The sequence below is a fragment of the Coenobita brevimanus genome, chromosome 92, assembly GCF_032717465.1.
Source record: "Coenobita brevimanus isolate Jiangsu-jjx chromosome 92, ASM3271746v2, whole genome shotgun sequence".
In the NCBI taxonomy this organism is placed as follows: Eukaryota; Metazoa; Arthropoda; class Malacostraca; order Decapoda; family Coenobitidae; genus Coenobita; species Coenobita brevimanus.
Genome location: NC_137045.1, coordinates 9,255,241 through 9,275,548, shown reverse-complemented (window position 1 = coordinate 9,275,548; position 20,308 = coordinate 9,255,241). Strand labels below are relative to the sequence as shown.

General features: G+C 38.9%; 1 long non-coding RNA gene across 2 annotated transcripts in view; it reads left to right on the top strand.

The window, feature by feature from the left end:
- The window catches only part of LOC145412113 (uncharacterized), a 36,035-nt gene extending 16,061 nt beyond the window's left edge, over positions 1-19,974 (top strand). The window contains exons 1-7 of one of the 2 annotated variants that reach the window (XR_013899530.1): positions 4,947-4,989; positions 5,908-5,984; positions 6,388-6,447; positions 8,280-8,356; positions 8,816-8,871; positions 14,855-15,212; positions 19,595-19,974. This is a non-coding gene — a long non-coding RNA (uncharacterized LOC145412113). Of the gene's footprint in view, positions 1-4,946; positions 4,990-5,907; positions 5,985-6,387; positions 6,700-8,279; positions 8,357-8,815; positions 8,872-14,854; positions 15,213-19,594 lie in introns of those variants that run through there. The other variant, XR_013899529.1, reaches the window with a different exon arrangement.
- The last annotated feature ends 334 nt before the right edge of the window (positions 19,975-20,308 follow it).

Below are 20,308 nucleotides of genomic sequence, written 5' to 3'. Positions count from 1 at the left end.
AGATAGGGACAAATGAAGTCAGTGATTATTTTATCTGTTTCTGATAGTCTTTTTGAGATTATTGTAAGTTTACTGTAATTACCTTTCATTTATAATGTGTATTCCTTTATAGGCACGACTGATGTATGTGAAGTAGTGCAGCAGTGATGATGGTGCCTTTGGTTACTTACATGTCATCAAGTTGTTCAGGTATGTCAAGCAGATCTACCTGTCAAAGCTTACATTATGTATCCTATGTTGTGTATTAATAAGCGGAGGTCATGCTGCTCCCCCACCAAGTTCTGGTGGATTTTTTTTTTTTTTTTTTTTTTTTTTTTTTTTCAAAGGAGCTACTCAATTTCTTTTATTATACTATACTTTTTGTGTTTGTATATTTCCTATCTAAGTTCATTGTATGAGATACTAATATGAATACATACATGAACATATTTATATCAGCCGTACACTCCATCTAGCAAGATTATGATGATTTAATATGGTTCCCTGAGGACTGAGGACAAGCAATATCTCACAGCGTTCTGATATAGTATCTGACTTGTAGAAATGCACTGTAGGTGAGTTGCATCATATCATTAGTGTATGAATTTTGTTACAGATTGGTGACCCAGGTTTTGGATACCTGCCCCTTGGCCACCTCTAGCTGTCATGAGATTAGGTGATTATGACTTTCTTTTGTATGAGTGATAATCCTGGGCTAAGAGATGTGATGCAATGTTTTCTCTGTATTGAAAGGAATACAAACTCTTTGATTGTTAAAGTATTTGTTTGGCATTTATCATCATTCCTCCCCAAACTGGTGCATTATTGACAAGGGTTGTAACAGGTAATTTATGCCGCTTCCCTTACATGGCTATTACTGGATTTTCATAGTTAATTCGCAACAGAAGAATTATGCATTATATCCTCCATTGTACATACCCCTCTGTGCTTGTTTGTGTTGGTTTAGAGGCGTACAATAATTTATTGTGAGATTATTGCATTGTACGGATTTGAAGCTGTCTAGCCAAAAGGAGTGATAGGCACAAAAGCATTCAAAATGATCGTGTCTGTACTGGAAATACACATGTACGCACATCTATGCTCACATGGACACTTGCTTGCTCGCATGCACCCCCCCCCACACACACACACAATAAATCTGACTAACGTGTAGTTTTATTTAACAGATTTTCTCTGTGTTAGATCCAATTACAGTATATCTTTTTCAGTCATAACCCTAAGGATACCAATGCTCATGAATAACAACAAATTTAATCGAATTCACCTTCGTTAATGCAATTGTACTGAATCGTGTTTATTTGAAATGACTGTACTTACAATATATGTAAATTAGTTACGAGATGCAGAAATGACATAATCCAAGTGAAGCAATTTGGCCTCCATTTTTTAAAAACTCAGCCAAGGTGTCACAGGCAAGACTTGCATCACAAGGTTTATATAATTTATAATGATGAACGAGATAGGGACAAATGAAGTCAGTGATTATTTTATCTGTTTCTGATAGTCTTTTTGAGATTATTGTAAGTTTACTGTAATTACCTTTCATTTATAATGTGTATTCCTTTATAGGCACGACTGATGTATGTGAAGTAGTGCAGCAGTGATGATGGTGCCTTTGGTTACTTACATGTCATCAAGTTGTTCAGGTATGTCAAGCAGATCTACCTGTCAAAGCTTACATTATGTATCCTATGTTGTGTATTAATAAGCGGAGGTCATGCTGCTCCCTCACCAAGTTCTGGTGGATTTTTTTTTTTTTTTAGGGAGCTACTCAATTTCTTTTATTATACTATACTTTTTGTGTTTGTATATTTCCTATCTAAGTTCATTGTATGAGAAACTAATATGAATACATACATGAACATATTTATATCAGCCGTACACTCCATCTAGCAAGATTATGATGATTTAATATGGTTCCCTGAGGACTGAGGACAAGCAATATCTCACAGCGTTCTGATATAGTAACTGACTTGTAGAAATGCACTGTAGGTGAGTTGCATCATATCATTAGTGTATGAATTTTGTTACAGATTGGTGACCCAGGTTTTGGATACCTGCCCCTTTGCCACCTCTAGCTGTCATGAGATTAGGTGATTATGACTGTCTTTTGTATGAGTGATAATCCTGGGCTAAGAGATGTGATGCAATGTTTTCTCTGTATTGAAAGGAATACAAACTCTTTGATTGTTAAAGTATTTGTTTGGCATTTATCATCATTCCTCCCCAAACTGGTGCATTATTGACAAGGGTTGTAACAGGTAATTTATGCCGCTTCCCTTACATGGCTATTACTGGATTTTCATAGTTAATTCGCAACAGAAGAATTATGCATTATATCCTCCATTGTACATACCCCTCTGTGCTTGTTTGTGTTGGTTTAGAGGCGTACAATAATTTATTGTGAGATTATTGCATTGTACGGATTTGAAGCTGTCTAGCCAAAAGGAGTGATAGGCACAAAAGCATTCAAAATGATCGTGTCTGTACTGGAAATACACATGTACGCACATCTATGCTCACATGGACACTTGCTTGCTCGCATGCACCCCCCCCCACACACACACACAATAAATCTGACTAACGTGTAGTTTTATTTAATAGATTTTCTCTGTGTTAGATCCAATTACAGTATATCTTTTTCAGTCATAACCCTAAGGATACCAATGCTCATGAATAACAACAAATTTAATCGAATTCACCTTCGTTAATGCAATTGAACTGAATCGTGTTTATTTGAAATGACTGTACTTACAATATATGTAAATTAGTTACGAGATGCAGAAATGACATAATCCAAGTGAAGCAATTTGGTCTCCATTTTTTAAAAATTCAACCAAGGTGTCACAGGCAAGACTTGCATCACAAGGTTTATATAATTTATAATGATGAACGAGATAGGGACAAATGAAGTCAGTGATTATTTTATCTGTTTCTGATAGTCTTTTTGAGATTATTGTAAGTTTACTGGAATTACCTTTCATTTATTATGTGTATTCCTTTATAGGCACGACTGATGTATGTGAAGTAGTGCAGCAGTGATGATGGTGCCTTTGGTTACTTACATGTCATCAAGTTGTTCAGGTATGTCAAGCAGATCTACCTGTCAAAGCTTACATTATGTATCCTATGTTGTGTATTAATAAGCGGAGATCATGCTGCTCCCCCACCAAGTTCTGGTAGATTCCCCCCCCCCCCCTCAAAGGAGCTACTCGATTTCTTTTATTATACTATACTTTTTGTGTTTGTATATTTCCTATCTAAGTTCATTGTATGAGAAACTAATATGAATACATACATGAACATATTTAAATCAGCCGTACACTCCATCTACCAAGATTATGATGATTTAATATGGTTCCCTGAGGACTGAGGACAAGCAATATCTCACAGCGTTCTGATATAGTAACTGACTTGTAGAAATGCACTGTAGGTGGGTTGCATTATATCGTGAGTGTATGAATTTTGTTACAGATTGGTGACCCAGGATTTGGATACCTGCCCCTTGGCCGCCTCTAGCCTGTCATGAGATTAGGTGATTATGACTGTCTTTTGTATGAGTGATAATCCGGGGCTAAGAGATGTGATGCAATGTTTTCTCTGTATTGAAAGGAATACAAACTCTTTGATTGTTAAAGTATTTGTTTGGCATTTATCATCATTCCTCTCCAAACTGGTGCATTATTGACAAGGGTTGTAACAGGTAATTTATGCCGCTTCCCTTACATGGCTGTTACTGGGTTTTCATAGTTAATTTGCAACAGAAGAATAATGCATTATATCCTCCATTGTACATACCCCTCTGTAATTGTTTGTGTTGGTTTAGAGGCGTACAATAATTTATTGTGAGATTATTGAATTGTATGGATTTGAAGCTGTCTAGCCAAAAGGAGTGATAGGCACAAAAGCATTCAAAATGATCATGTCGGTACTGGAAATACACAGGTACGCACATCTGTGCACACATGGACACCTGCTTGCTCGCATGCACCCCCCCCCACACACACACACAATGTATCTAACATGCACAGTAGTTTTATTTAACAGATTTTCTCTGTGTTAGATCCAATTACAGTATATCTTTTTCAGTCATAACCCTAAGGATACCAATGCTCATGAATAACAATAAATTTAATCGAATTCACCTTTGTTAATGTAATTGTACTGAATCGTGTTTATTTGAAATGACTGTACTTACAATATATGTAAATTAGTTACGAGATGCAGAAATGACATAATCCAAGTGAAGCAATTTGGCCTCCATTTTTTAAAAACTCAGCCAAGGTGTCACAGGCAAGACTTGCATCACAAGGTTTATATAATTTATAATGATGAACGAGATAGGGACAAATGAAGTCAGTGATTATTTTATCTGTTTCTGATAGTCTTTTTGAGATTATTGTAAGTTTACTGGAATTACCTTTCATTTATTATGTGTATTCCTTTATAGGCACGACTGATATATGTGAAGTAGTGCAGCAGTGATGATGGTGCCTTTGGTTACTTACATGTCAAGTTGTTCAGGTATGTCAAGCAGATCTACCTGTCAAAGCTTACATTATGTATCCTATGTTGTGTATTAATAAGCGGAGGTCATGCTGCTCCCCCACCAAGTTCTGGTGGATTTTTTTTTTTTTTTTTTTTTTTTTTTCTCCAAAGGAGCTACTCAGTTTCTTTTATTATACTATACTTTTTGTGTTTGTATATTTCCTATCTAAGTTCATTTTTATGAGAAACTAATATGAATACATACATGAACATATTTAAATCAGCCGTACACTCCATCTAGCAAGATTATGATGATTTAATATGGTTCCCTGAGGACTGAGGACAAGCAATATCTCACAGCGTTCTGATATAGTAACTGACTTGTAGAAATGCACTGTAGGTGAGTTGCATCATATCATTAGTGTATGAATTTTGTTACAGATTGGTGACCCAGGTTTTGGATACCTGCCCCTTGGCCACCTCTAGCTGTCATGAGATTAGGTGATTATGACTGTCTTTTGTATGAGTGATAATCCTGGGCTAAGAGATGTGATGCAATGTTTTCTCTGTATTGAAAGGAATACAAACTCTTTGATTGTTAAAGTATTTGTTTGGAATTTATCATTATTCCTCCCCAAACTGGTGCATTATTGACAAGGGTTGTAACAGGGAATTTATGCCGCTTCCCTTACATGGCTATTACTGGATTTTCATAGTTAATTCGCAACAGAAGAATAATGCATTATATCCTCCATTGTACATACCCCTCTGTACTTGTTTGTGTTGGTTTAGAGGCGGACAATAATTTATTGTGAGATTATTGCATTGTACGGATTTGAAGCTGTCTAGCCAAAAGGAGTGATAGGCACAAAAGCATTCAAAATGATCATGTCAGTACTGGAAATACACATGTACACACATCTATGCTCACATGGACACTTGCTTGCTCGCATGCACCCCCCTCCCCCCAACATACACACAATAAATCTGACTAACTTTGTAGTTTTATTTAACAGATTTTCTCTGTGTCAGATCCAGTTACAGTATATCTTTTTCAGTCATAACCCTAAGGATACCAATGCTCATGAATAACAACAAATTTAATCGAATTCACCTTTGTTAATGTAATTGTACTGAATCGTGTTTATTTGAAATGACTGTACTTACAATATATGTAAATTAGTTACGAGATGCAGAAATGACATAATCCAAGTGAAGCAATTTGGCCTCCATTTTTTAAAAACTCAACCAAGGTGTCACAGGCAAGACTTGCATCACAAGGTTTATATAATTTATAATGATGAACGAGATAGGGACAAATGAAGTCAGTGATTATTTTATCTGTTTCTGATAGTCTTTTTGAGATTATTGTAAGTTTACTGTAATTACCTTTCATTTATTATGTGTATTCCTTTATAGGCACGACTGATGTATGTGAAGTAGTGCAGCAGTGATGATGGTGCCTTTGGTTACTTACATGTCATCAAGTTGTTCAGGTATGTCAAGCAGATCTACCTGTCAAAGCTTACATTATGTATCCTATGTTGTGTATTAATAAGCGGAGGTCATGCTGCTCCCCCACCAAGTTCTGGTGGATTTTTTTTTTTTTTTTTTTTTTTTTTTTCCAAAGGAGCTACTCAATTTCTTTTATTATACTATACTTTTTGTGTTTGTATATTTCCTATCTAAGTTCATTTTATGAGAAACTAATATGAATACATACATGAACATATTTAAATCAGCCGTACACTCCATCTAGCAAGATTATGATGATTTAATATGGTTCCCTGAGGACTGAGGACAAGCAATATCTCACAGCGTTCTGATATAGTAACTGACTTGTAGAAATGCACTGTAGGTGAGTTGCATCATATCATTAGTGTATGAATTTTGTTACAGATTGGTGACCTAGGATTTGGATACCTGCCCCTTGGCCGCCTCTAGCTGTCATGAGATTAGGTGATTATGACTGTCTTTTGTATGAGTGATAATCCGGGGCTAAGAGATGTGATGCAATGTTTTCTCTGTATTGAAAGGAATACAAACTCTTTGATTGTTAAAGTATTTGTTTGGCATTTATCATCATTCCTCCCCAAACTGGTGCATTATTGACAAGGGTTGTAACAGGCAATTTATGCAGCTTCCTTTACATGGCTATTACTGGGTTTTCATAGTTAATTTGCAACAGAAGAATAATGCATTATTTCCTCCATGGTACAACTGTACAGAAAAGTATCATTAACTCGGGGGTCCGATAGATACGTAACGAACACTGCACTGGCTGCTGTTTCCGAAGGGTTGATATATTCATATCACCGCATTTATTACTGCAAACACAGGAAATGCCTCTTGTATCCCATGCATAACCAACATTGTTGGATATACAGGGGTACCAACAGATTCCTAGCCCCCTGCCTGTTTTTCATAAACTATCATCGTTTGTCGTACTGTTTAGCACAGAGTCGTAACGATACGTTTTTATACAATTGTACGTACCCCTTAGCAATTGTTTGTGTTGGTTTAGAGGCAGACAGTAATTTATTGTGAGTTTTTCATAAACCATCGTCGTTTGTCGTACTGTTTAGCACAGTCGTAACGATACTTTTTTATACAATTGTACATACCCCTTAGCAATTGTGTGTGTTGGTTTAGAGGCAGACAATAATTTATTGTGAGATTATTGCATTGTATGAATTTGAAGCTGTCTAGCCAAAAGGAGTGATAGGCACAAAAGCATTCAAAATGATTGTGTCGGTACTGGAAATACACATGCACACACGCATGCTCACTCGCTCTCATGCGCACCCCCCCCCCCACACACACACACACACAATAAATCTGACTAACTTTGTAGTTTTTTTTAACAGATTTTCTCTGTGTCAGATCCAATTACAGTATATCTTTTTCATTCATAACCCTAAAGATACCATTGCTTATGAATAACAACAAATTTAATTGAATTCTCCATTGTTAATGTAATTACAGTTGAACCCCGGAATTCGTACGCCTCTCTGCTTGTACAACTCGGTTTTTGTACAGCTTTTTTTGCCCAATAATCACTCCAGTTTTTGGACGGTGACCTGTTATTCTCACTAAGAGATGCGATGTCATAGGTGCCACATGGTCACCAGTCTGGCTTTGTCTTCCCAAAGCTATGCATCAGTCATACAGGCTCGATTAAACTTTGTGATGAATTACGTATTTTCGTTAGAAAATTGTACATAATCATGGCCCCAAGAGATTAGTGAGTTAGCTGGAGCTAAAAGTAAAGCAATGAGAACAACAACTGAGGTGAAAAAAGAACTCATTGCAAAGTTTGAAAGTGGAACCCCTGTCTCCGATCTTGCCATTCATTATAGTATGGCGAAATCTACGGTTTCATCCATACTAAAGAACGGATTAATGCAAATTACATTGTTTCTTACGGAAAAAAGGTATTTGATTTTCAAACAATTCGCAACTCGTATAGCCTCCAGGAACGAATTGTGTATGACTTCCGGGGTTCTACTGTAGACTGAATTGTGTTTATTTGAAATGACCATACTTACAATATTTGTTACCAGATGCAGAAATGACATAATCTAAGTGAAGCAATTTGGTCTCCATTTTTTAACAACTCAACCAAGGTTTCACAGTCAAGACTTGCATCCCAAGGTTTATATCATTTATCATGATGAACAAGATAGGGACAAATGAAGTCAGTGATTATTTCATCTGTTTCTGATAGTATTTTTGAGATTATTGTAAGTTTGCTGGAATTCCTTTCATTTATTATGTGTATTCCTTTATAGGCACGACTGATGTATGTGAAGTAGTGCAGCAGTGATGATGGTGCCTTTGGTTACTTACATGTCATCAAATTGTTCAAGTATGTCAAGTAGATCTACCTGTTAAAGCTTACTCATATATCTTATCTTATTATGTGTAGTGATAAGTGGAGATCATGATTCCCCCCCCCCTCTTTTTTTTTTTTTTTTTTTTTTTTTTTTTTTTTTTCTCAGATGGTAGAGTTTTCCCCCAACTTTTTTTTCTTTAAATTCCAGGCAGCTTCTCATTTGCATTTATTATACTATCTTTTTTGTGTTTGTATATTTTCTAATTTCATTGTATGAGAAACTACTGTAATATGTTATAAATACCGGTGTATATATATGAACATATTTATTTTTGCCATATACTCCGTCTGGCCAGATTATGATGATTTAACATGGTTCCCTGAGGACTGAGGACAAACAATATCTCACAGCGTTCTGATATAGTAACTGACTTGCAGAAACGCACTGTAGGTGAGTTGCATCATATCATTAGTGTATGAATTTTGTTACAGATTGGTGACCCAGGATTTTGGTTACCTGCCCCTTGGTTGCCTCTGGTTGTCATGAGGTTAGTTGATTATGACTGTCTTTTGTATGAGTGGTTTGGTCAAGTGGAGAGGATGGAGAGTGAGGGACTAATGAAGAGAGTGTATTGAGTGAGGTGGAGGGGGTGAGAGGGAGGGGGAGGCAAAGGATAAGGTGGAGAGATGGAATGGAGAGGTTTATGAGAGAGAGGGTTGTGAGCAGGGAGCAGGGCAAAGAAATGGTGGGGGACGGGGCGACATGGAGGTGAATTGTTTGTGGTCACCTGTTACAAGATTAAGGCGTCTGGCAATAGATGGATAGATAGAGATGGAAAATTGTGGGCTAATAGATGTGATGCAATCTTCTCATTGTGTTGAAAGAAATATGAGGGTTGTTAAACTTCGTTAAAATGTTTGTTTTGGTAGTTATCATTTTTCCCTAAACAGATGCAGTATTGGCAAGGATAATAATAGATCAGCAGTATTGGCAAGGATAATAATAGATCATTTATGCCCCTTCCTGTACTTATCTACAACTAGGTTTTCATAGTGAATTTACAACAGAAGTATTCTTCTTTATTTACAACGTGGTATATACCCCCTCGGTAATTGCTCATGTTGGTGAAAGTGATTTAGAGGCAGACAGTAATTTATTGAGTTTATTGATCTGTATGGATTTGAAGTCGTATAGCCAAAAGGAGGGATAGATACAAAATCATTCAAAATGATCACATCATGACTGGAAATATGCACACACACACACACACACACACACTATAAATTTGTAGTATAAATTTTTGTAGTACTGTTTAACAGATTTTCTCCATGTCTGATCCAATTTTGTCTTTTCCAGTCATAACCCAAAGGATACCAGTGCTTATAAATACCTGTAACAACAAATTTAATCTAATTCTCCATTGTTAATGTAATTGTGCTAGATCTTGTTTATTTGAAAATACTTACAATATTTGTAAGTTAGTTACCAGTTGCATAAATGGCGTAATCCCAGTGAAGCAACAGTTCTCCATTTTTTAACAGCTCAGCCAAGGTGTCACAAGTTAAAACTTGCATACGAAGATTTATATCATTTAACATGATGAAAGCAGATAGGAACAAATGAAGCTAGTGATTATTTTGTTTGTTTCTGATAGTTTTATTGAGATTATTGTAAGTTTACTGCAATTTCATTCATTTAGTATGTCTTAAATGTTAGGACCAACTGCCTAGCCCCGGGCTCCTACGCTCCTCATAGGGCAACGTAGGATTGGATGATGGATGGATGGATGGATTCCTTTGTAGGCATAACTGATTTATGTGCAGTAGTGCAGCAGTCATGATGGTGCCTTTGGGTACATACATGTCATCAGGTTGTTTAGGTATGTCAAGCATATCTACCCTTCAAAGCTTACAGGAATATCCTGCTTTTTGTAAGGACATGATGATTTTTATATATTTTTTCCTGTGTGTTTGTGTGTTTTCCAAACATACATATTTTTCTTTATTTCCGGCAGCTTCTCATTTTGTTTTGTTGTACTATACTTGGGAGGGTGTAAAGTGTGTGAAGTTGGGCTTGAATGGGCGAGGAAGATGCAAGGAAGGAGTTGGTTTGTTGATGAATGAAGTGTGGCAGAGTGGAATGAGAGATTGCACATGTGTCAGCTCGAGATGTATGTGTCATGTTCAAGTTTGAGACGGTGAAAGTGGCTGTGATTGTAGTATATGCATCGTTTGATGACAGGAGTGAGAGAGAGAGAAAGAAAGGTTGTGGGATGAGTTGGATGAAGCAATTGGAGAAATATCCAGGAGCCATAAAGTGAGGGTAATGGGCGATAAGTAGGCATAGGTCGTGAGGATAACATAATGGGTTGTAATGGAGTGCCGGGAGAAAATTATATATGGGAAGCGACTGAAAAATATGCGTCAAGAAAGGAGGTTGTGCATTTATAACCCATATTCCACATTTCAAACAAAGTGGTATTTTATGTTATTAACTCATGGGGGTGAAGTAAGGACCAGATAGAAAGAATATTTTGTGATGAATGGGAATAGAGAGAGCAGAGCTGCTGTAAACATGATAGGTTTTGGGGGTGTGCAGAGAAGGAATGCAGTGGCAGGAAACTTGACATTCACACAGGTGATGAACACTGTGAAGCGAGATAAATGGGAAAGCAGCTGGGGTTGATGAGGTTTATGCAGAGATGATTAAGTGTGGTAGAGAGGGTGGAATGAAGTTCTTCTTGGAGATACGTAAGGAGGCATGGATGGGTGAAACTGTGTCGTCGGAGTGGAAGAAGGCTGTGATTGTACCCCGATACGAAAATAAAGGTGAGCGAAGTGAATGCAAGAATTATCATGACATAAATTTATTTTGGTAGGTAAGGTGTATAGAAGAATTATCGTAAAGAAAGTAAGCAAGATATCAGAAGTCCTGCTGAGTGAAGAGGAGGGTGGCTTTAGGAGTGGCAGAGGATGTGTGGATCATATATTTGTGGTAAGACAGATAGTGGAGAAGGCTTGTGAGAAGGACTATAAGGTGTTTATGGCATTCATGGATATGGAAAAAATGTATGACAAAGTAGATAGAGAAAGATTGTGGAAGGTTTTGTGCATGTACGGTGTAAATGGTAAGCTGCTAGGTGCCGTCAAGAGTTTTTATGATGGTAGTGAAGGATATGTAAGGGTAAATGGGCATGTAAGCAAATGGTTCATGATTGGTGTGGGTGTGCAACAGAGTTGTATGATGTCCCCGTGGTTGTTCAATGTATATATGGATGGGGTGATGAGAGAAGTAAAAACACGATTAATGGAGAGAGGGATGGTGTTGGTAATGAATGGTGATCGATGGAATATCTCAGATTTGTTGAATGCTGATGATGCAGTACTACTTTCAAGTACTGCACAAGAACTTGGTAGACTAGTGCAGAATTTTGCTGATGTTTGTGAGCATCATACCTTGAGAGTAAATGTAGAAAAAACTAAAGTGATGGTTATTGAGAGAAGGTGAGTCCCAGTGTGATGTTACAGTGAATGGAGAGAGACTAGAATTGGTGAGAGAGTCAAATACCTGAGTATAGTGATAGAAAAGTGAGGAAAATATGGAAAAGAAATGGAAAGTAGAGTAACCCAAGAAAGGCAAGTAGCTGGTGCTTGGAGAGAGACTAGAATTGGTGAGAGAGTCAAATACCTGAGTATAGTGATAGAAAAGTGAGGAAAATATGGAAAAGAAATGGAAAGTAGAGTAACCCAAGAAAGGCAAGTAGCTGGTGCTATGAAGACCTTGATAAGAAACAGAGGCTTGAGTGTTGCAGCTGCATGAGGCTAACATGATGGAGTGTTAGTGCGAACTTTAACAAATGGATATGAGACTCGCTGAAACGACTGCCATGATTAAGTGATTTTGGATAGGGGAATCTGGGAGACACAACCCTGCCGAATCCCCGGTTATATGGTTACCACCCAGCGTAGTAAATGGTTTCCTGGGTACAGGGAACCATTTGGCTTGTCACGCAGTGTAGAGATCATATGGCACCTCTACATTGAGTGAGTGGATGATGGGCGCCCCCACCTACCACAATGACGAGAGATTGACTCTGTCGGATACGATTATGTGAAACTACAGAACGTGGTGAATGTTTTTGGCGTATCCGATAGAGCCAGGATTCCGGGGGCTTGAATGATGAGTGAATGGAAGCGTGGCCCATTGGATTGGGCAATTTTGGGCTGTTTGGACTTTGCTACTTCTCACCCTGCCCTTGGGTGGGAAAGGAGGTCCGGATGATGATGATATGAGACTCTTGTTTGGCATGCAAATGAAAAGTCAAGAGTAAGAGCAGTAGAGATTGGACTGCTGTCTGAAATGAATGTGGAGTACAGAGAGTGGATGTGATACGAAGTAATGTGATTTGTGAAAGATGTGGAGTGTGGAAGTCTGTGGACACCAGAATCAGAGAGAGTGCACTGAGATGGTATGGTTATATGGAGAAAATGGATAACAACAGAGTTGTGAACAAGGTATATCTGAGCGAATTTGAAGGAGGAAGGTGGTGAGGTAGGCCAAGGAAAAGGTGGAGGGATATGGTGGATGAGTGTGTGAGGAAGAGAGTTTTGTAAGTTGGTGAGGCTAGGGAACTGACAAGAGATCGAGCTGGCTGGATGAATAGTGGGAGGAGAGGTGCAAGATCAGGGATTTGGCACCCCTTTTTAACATGACAGTGTCTGGATTGACTCTATCAGGTATGTTTATATAAAACTACAGAGTGTGGTGAATGTTTTTGACGTATCAGATAGAGCCAGGATGTTGAGGGCTTGAATGGTTAGTGAATGGAATCATGGCCCAATGGATTGGGCAGATTTGGGTTGTCTGGACAGTGCTACTCCTCACCCTGCCCTAGGGTGGGAATGGAGGTCTGGATGATCATGAATGATGATGACCTGTGGATGATCATGAATGATGATGAGCTTAATGTACTTTTGTATTTGTAGATTTACTATCTAGTTTAGGGAAACTACAGTATACCTAATCCCAATTATCTGGTTACCAGGGAACCAGAATTATCAGACAAACGGGAAAATTCTCGGACTGGCAAGTATACTGTATAAGTAATATAACGGTGTGTGCCACTTTGATTGGCCACCCCTGCACAGGTTAGTCACGTGAGACTGGGTGAAGTCGGGAGATGTGAGGTGAATGCATTTCCGGTCAAGGTCTTTTCCAACTCCCCCCCCCCTTCTCCCCTCCTCTAGTTTAATCACCTTTACATCCACAGATCACCAGTCAGCTTTCTGTTGTCAGTCAGTAAACAAGCTCTCTCGCTGGTGTGTTACTTTGTGTTGTCATGTCGTGATTAGTGATTTGTACTGTCAAGCCTAAAGTGCAAACTAATCTTAACACATTGTGGTCACCTTGAAACAAAAGCTGGACAAATGCAACAGTCTTAAAAATGGTGAACATTGTAAGACACTGACCCATTGTCCATCCATCATCCTGTCCTATGTTGCCCCATGAGGAGTGTAGATCAGGGCTAGGCAGGTTGGTCCTGACACTTAATATGAGAGTGACGACGCTGATAACAGAATTTAACGTATTAAATTCTACGAGTTATACGAAGTACCAGGGACTCAAGATAATTTGTGTGTGTGTGTGTCCCTGAAATATCAAAGATTTCTTGAAACTATTCACCAAAGAGATTGGACAAATGAGAGGGGTGGGTGTAGGGGAGTGAGGAGGAGAGAGGGTTGGAGGGGGGGGGGGGAGCAATTGAGGCGGCATGCTTTTCAGGGAGGAGGGATGGGGGATGGAGGAAGCATGCTTTTAAGGGAGGAGGGATGGGGGATGAAGGAAACATGCCTTTCAGGGGGGAGGACGAGGTGGAAGGAAGAAGGATGATAAGAGGTGGAAAGGAGGAAAAAAAAAAAAAGGAGAGAGAGAGAGAGAGGTGAAGGAAAGATGTGCTGTAAGGAGAGGAAGGTGGTGGGGGGAGGGAGAACTAGTGGGGGTGGAGGGAAAGGAGGATGTAAAGAGGGAGGGGGGATGGAGGACACATACTTTTCAGGGAAGGGGAAGAGGTGGAAGGAAGAAGGATGACAGGAGGTGGAAAGACAAGGAAGGAAAGAAGGAAGAGAAAGAAGAGGAGGAAAGAGGGGCCATGAAGGGAGGGAGGTGGTGGAAGGGGGGGAGAACTACTGTAGTGGGGCCAGGGAGGGAGGGAAGGAAAGAATGTTGGGGGTAAGTGGAATTCGCTGGCTTTGGTGGTCAGTCTGGCTTGATCAGTGACTGGTGAAGGCTCTGTGATTTTGGTAAGACATTTTTTGTTTATCTCTCCAGTAATTGCTTCTGTGATGATATTGATTTTAAATTGTACTTTATAATTTGCCAAAGTAATTGTTAAGCTTAGATAATTGAATTTGTAATAAAATAATTATAACAGCTGGGTGTGGACTTTGGAATGTGTGTGTGTGATTTTTTTTTTTTTTTTTTTTTTAATGGAGTTTTTAATGTGATGACTTATAAAAATTTTTTTTTTTCAGGGGTGCGAGTTTGGGGAAAGGGCAGCATGATAGCGAAGAAAAGAAAGACTTCATGTAATTTGTGGGCACTCCTTCCGGGATCAAGGCATTTAGCTGCGGAGGACTACCACAACTACCACCACCACGACCATCACTTTGGAGGGGACATTTATTCCATCCATCATCCAATCCTCCATTGCCCCATGAGGAGTGTAGGAGGCTGGGGCTAGGCAAGTTCGTCCTGACATTTAAGATGAGTGACCAGCCTCACTCATCCCTGAGTGGCATTACGTGAGCAACAACCCCAACCACCCCTCGGATATAAACCTTCACCGGCTTAATCCGATTGGAGCACTGCAATTACCCACTAAACCACCAGGTGCTGTAATTTGGTAATATGGTTAGCATCCAGCATAGTAAATGGTTTCCTAGTGTACAGGAAATTATTTGGTTTGCCACTCAGTGTAGAGTCACCCATATGCAGAAGGAAGAGGAAAGAATGAAGAAAGGAAAGACAGAAGAGGAAGTGTAAAGTCACCTGTAGGCAGAAGGACGAGGAAAGAATGAAGTAAAGAAAGACAAGAAGGGAGGAGAGGAGAGGGCAGACATCCATGAGCAGCACTGCATCAACTGAGTGGGTGGTGAGTGCCCCCACCTACCACCAAAGTAGCATTATACTGTATAGGAAAAGATACATTGGTTACTAGGAACATTTGGATGTGAATATTCAGTGAGAAATCATATTTACTAGAGCATTTACTCAGTTATGGATTCGTGCTTATCTGCACATAAATCTGAGACGAGAGGCTGAAATTACTCTTCTGCAGTCCACCATCCACCTTTTGAGAGATAGGTACATAGCTTACTCTATGGCAAGGACAGCTTATTCTATGGCAAGGACATTAACTGAGCTTCTTGAAATGGATGGGTTCGATAGAGCATTCAATTATGTCCTTCAGCATAAAATTTAACTACTGTTGAGGTAGCACTGTCATTGTAGTTCAAGGGTTGAGTTGTAAAGCATATTAATTTTGTACTTGTGGCAGTTGGATGAGGGCAGCTTAACCCGCGCTGTCCCGGCGACGTGAATTAATGTGGCAACATTGCAAGGTCCCTAATTTGCACAATATTCAATTTTCGCGAGTGATTTTTGGCACGTATACACAGGACACCTTCCTCTATTCCTCTACAAGATGCCAAGCAGGAACAATGCCTTACACCGCATAACCTCTCCCCCCCCCTGCACGCCATTGTCTCGACAATTCACCTGTTACCAGTGACCTGGCCAATAAAGACATTCAGGGCCAGAGTGATTCCCCAATCGATGACAATGTGGAGGACAAAGTTTAGAGGAAGAAACAGTCAGAAATGATGATCAGGTAATGTGGGAAAAAAAAGGTCATGAATGGTGATGAGTTAGTGAGTGAAACAATGCTTATAATGCCTATATTACTGTTTGAAAACCAATATACTCTTGTACTACATATAAATTCGTACCAAGTAAATAAATAAATACTGTTTATGAGTGGATAAAATAGTTACCCTCCCATAGAACTCATTTTCTTTGGTGCCAGCCTGTTAGAAACCCAGTCAAGTAAGGAAGTACTGGCACCTAAATCCGGTATTTTAAACCTCAGGTGAGCGATTTCTCTATGAATTTTCGATGTTTCTTACCAAAAGCGGATGTTTGAGCAAAAAAAAAAAAAAAAAAAGGTCCAAAAACGTCGGGATGGGGCGGGTTAATAGCAGAGGAGGCCACCCTTGTTGTGAAAGTGTCTGGTGACAGACATCCACCACAACCACCACCACCTGTGGTGTAGGGGAGCATCATGGCTGGATACTAAAAAGATGAGTACTTATAAAAAGTTATATCACTTAGATGCCAGTCTGTTGAAATAATCATGGAAGGGCCTTGTGGATTGTATTATACATCAGCTTGTATATTTTTCTTTAAATCTTTATGTGGTACCAGTTGGTTGCAAACTTGCTTAGATAGGTGTTTGTCAAAATGCACTCAGACGTGTGCTATAGCTGAGGAAGCTAAATTTGCAAGTATCTTGAATGTTAAAAGCTCACTCTTGCCAAGTGGATTCATGTGCAGTAGGTGTGCAGCAGTTAAATTGGCAGTGCCAACAGCCATATCCCAGGAAATGATAATTTTCACCTCTTCTGCCTTAGATTTCATTCTTAACTTATCCATATAGTTTTAATAAGCTTTGGAGACTTAGAACAGAAGTCAGATAGCCATTATCTGGTATTACCCATTCACTAAAGAAAATATCCCCAAAGCTTGATAAAACAATTGGGTGTAGGGTAGGAGTGAATTAAAACAAGTATTGTAAAAGGAAGCCCCCTAGCATCTCTCCTGTAATGATTTATTTTGGGGGTTGAACCTAAGGCAGTTGGGAGACCCATGCATTTAAAAGGAAACTCACTAACACCTAGCTATTTATGTAGGGAAATCAGTGTTATGATTGTAAAGCCATGTCTTGTGTGCGCTTGTATGCATTTCTGAGTTCTATTGGTATTCTTAAATTTTTCTCTTAGATAGCTTGATTTTATTTTTGATGGAGAATGACAGTTGGGTGTGGAAGGTGATAAGTGTTGGCATCAAGGGTAGGGTTGAGAGACTCAGACTGAAAAAGACCTGAGATGATATTATAGGTGTGACCTTAGGGATAAAGGACTGAATTGGGAGGCTACCAGAGATTGAACAGTGTGGAGAACTGCCATTAGGTTACAAAGGCAGACACATTGAGGCACGTTAGAGGCTTTACATATGATATGATAGATATTTCCAGAGTCTATGTAAATAATACAGAAGGAATATTTCCTGATTCTATTAATCTTGTACTTTTTGAACTGGAAGTTACAGGCTTATTAACCCCATCAGAGCTGTAAGTCCTTCCTAAGTTGTAAAATGCCTGGTGGTGGCAAGAATAAAACCAAAGATTAATCAATAAGGAAGAGGTGCGAGCGGAGCTGCCTCAAGAATACCAGCCCCTCAGAGCCATAGGTTCTCAAAGTTGTGAAATTGCTTGTTGGTAGGAAGAATAAAGGCCAAAATTAATCAGTAAGATCAAGGGGTGCTAGGGGAAGTTAAGGAATTAGTATACCTTAGTTTGCATGTAGCCCTGTGACTTTTTCATTCTGCCTGTGACTGTTTTTCATTCTGCCTATGACTGTTTTCCTTTTGCCTGTGACTGTTTTTCATTCTGCCTGTGATTGGTTCTCTTTCTGCCAGTGACTGTTACTTTTGCCAGTGACTAAATACTGGTTTCCTTCTGCCAGTAACTTTCCCTGGGGATGGGGTGGAATGAATACTTCCTCAGTATCCCTGCTTGTTAGAGTAGACAGAAAGGGAAGTTTTTCTTTAATCTTCCTCTCCTTACTGTGCTTTTCTTTACTGTCCCACGTCTTCTTGATATTTCCTTATTTCTTTTGACCTTTTATTTTTCCACTACTAGAATCAGGTTAGATACTGGTATTATGACATGGATAGTTTAAAGACGTGCCATTAACACCGACCCATCCTCCCTTCCTCACTCCTCTTTAACACCAAATTGCTTCATCACCAAATGTCTTCATGGCTAAAGCTGCATCCATGCCAGTCTTGGTGTCATGTACCCAGTTTGACTTGGTGCCTTGTACCTAGTTTGACTTGGTGCTGGTTCGTTTGTCCTTTCTTCTGCCAGTGACACGCTCTTAAATGCAGTGGCCTTGCATCTTTCACTGAATGGTTCTTGACTTTGTTCAGTTCGTGTTTGGGAAGATTTTTTAAAACTGTTCTAGCTTTCTTGTGTAATGCAAACTTCATTGAAATAGTCTCCAAAATTACTTCAGTAGATATAGATAGATGGATAGATAGATATAGATGGATAAGTAAAGCACAGAAGGAGTATTGTGAATTATCTTCAGGTGTAATAGCAGTGGTTACAATTTTTGCTGTCTGTAAAAATTTGGGGAACCGACATTTAGTGGGTTAAGTTGCTGTTGGCTGATGCTTTGTTAGGTGGTTGTTTGCTACTGTATTTACTGTAGATGCCTAGTGGTCTAGTGGGTTAATGTGGTTGAGGAAGATGTGCTTTGGAATATTAATAGGTCTTTCACCTGTGGCAAAGGCAACAGGTCTAGAAGTGGTACTTTTTTCTCTCTCCAAGGAAAGTTTAAATATCTGCTCTTGGAGAGCTCTGCGTGATTTTCTCATAAAATACAAAGCTGCTCAGCCAGAAATTTTGTTAATTTATCATGTCAGCTGTTGCCTAAGCTGACTATTAGGTGCATTTCAATTTGACTTTACGGAGGCATTGTAGTGACTTATGATATACAAAGTTGCTCAGCTTGAAATTTTGAGTTGATCTGATATGTCAGCTGTTGCATCAGCTTCTTATTAAGCAGTTATCAATTTTGGCCATAAGGAGGCATTTTAATACAAGTTTCACATTCTGAGTTTCAAAGAGAAATGTAAAAATTGGCTGCAGTTTGTGCAGATAGTCTCTTGTTGTTTAGGTACAGAATGTAAACTTGTGATTTTGTTTTTAGATAATCCAGTTGGCTGGTGTTTGCATGTTAGGTGTGTGTGTGTTTTACTGGGTGTGTAGATAAGGTTAGTGGGTTTGGGTGTAGATCAGGTTAGTGGGTTTGGGTGTAGATCAGGGTTTGGGTACTGTATGCCTCACCAACCCCATATATTTCAGTTTTGGGAGTGGTTCAGTTCCATCACATGAAAAATGATCAGCTAATGTGTTCTTGTATTTGCAGGAACAGATGGCATCTAGCAAGATTTGTGAAGATATCAAGACAGAAAAATCAAGCCTTGTGTGTAAATGCGTTTTTCCAAGAACATTGGTAATATGTTAAAACTACATCTCTCTCATTTTGCTTTAACTTGGCCTAAAAATGCCTTGCTAGTCATGAAGTCCTGTGATATAAGTTTAACTTTGTCCAAAAATAACCATCTTTGAATTGTGTTTAGCTGTACTGTATTAGATCAAAATTAGTGATGTTATAATGAAGTGCTGTGGAATGGTTTTAGAGCCAATGCTGTTTTTGTTTTTGCCACTGAACTAAGTGAAGTAAGCTGTCAAAAGGTAAATCTTGGCCAAGTTAAAGTGAAAGAACTGTAGTTGTGCATACAGAAAGTCCTCATTTGTGCTAGTCATGAAGAAGTACTGTTGAGTGTTTATTAAATTTTTTGTAAACTCCAAGTAGTTTATTCATTTTGTCCTCAGGCTCGTCATTATGGTAGTTATGAAGTACTGAATTATTTTGTGCCCAGGCGTGTCTGGGCATAACATGGTGGTCTGCACGCTGAATGTGGTCTTATCCTGTTTTTCACCATTATCTTTTGGGAAGATAGGGAGATCTGTGACTTGTAACAAAGGAGACTCATGTAATCCACCATTATCCTTAGTGAGGATAGTGGGGGAACTGAGGGATGTTTTGTTTGCTGGGATTGTGAATTGAAGGACGTTG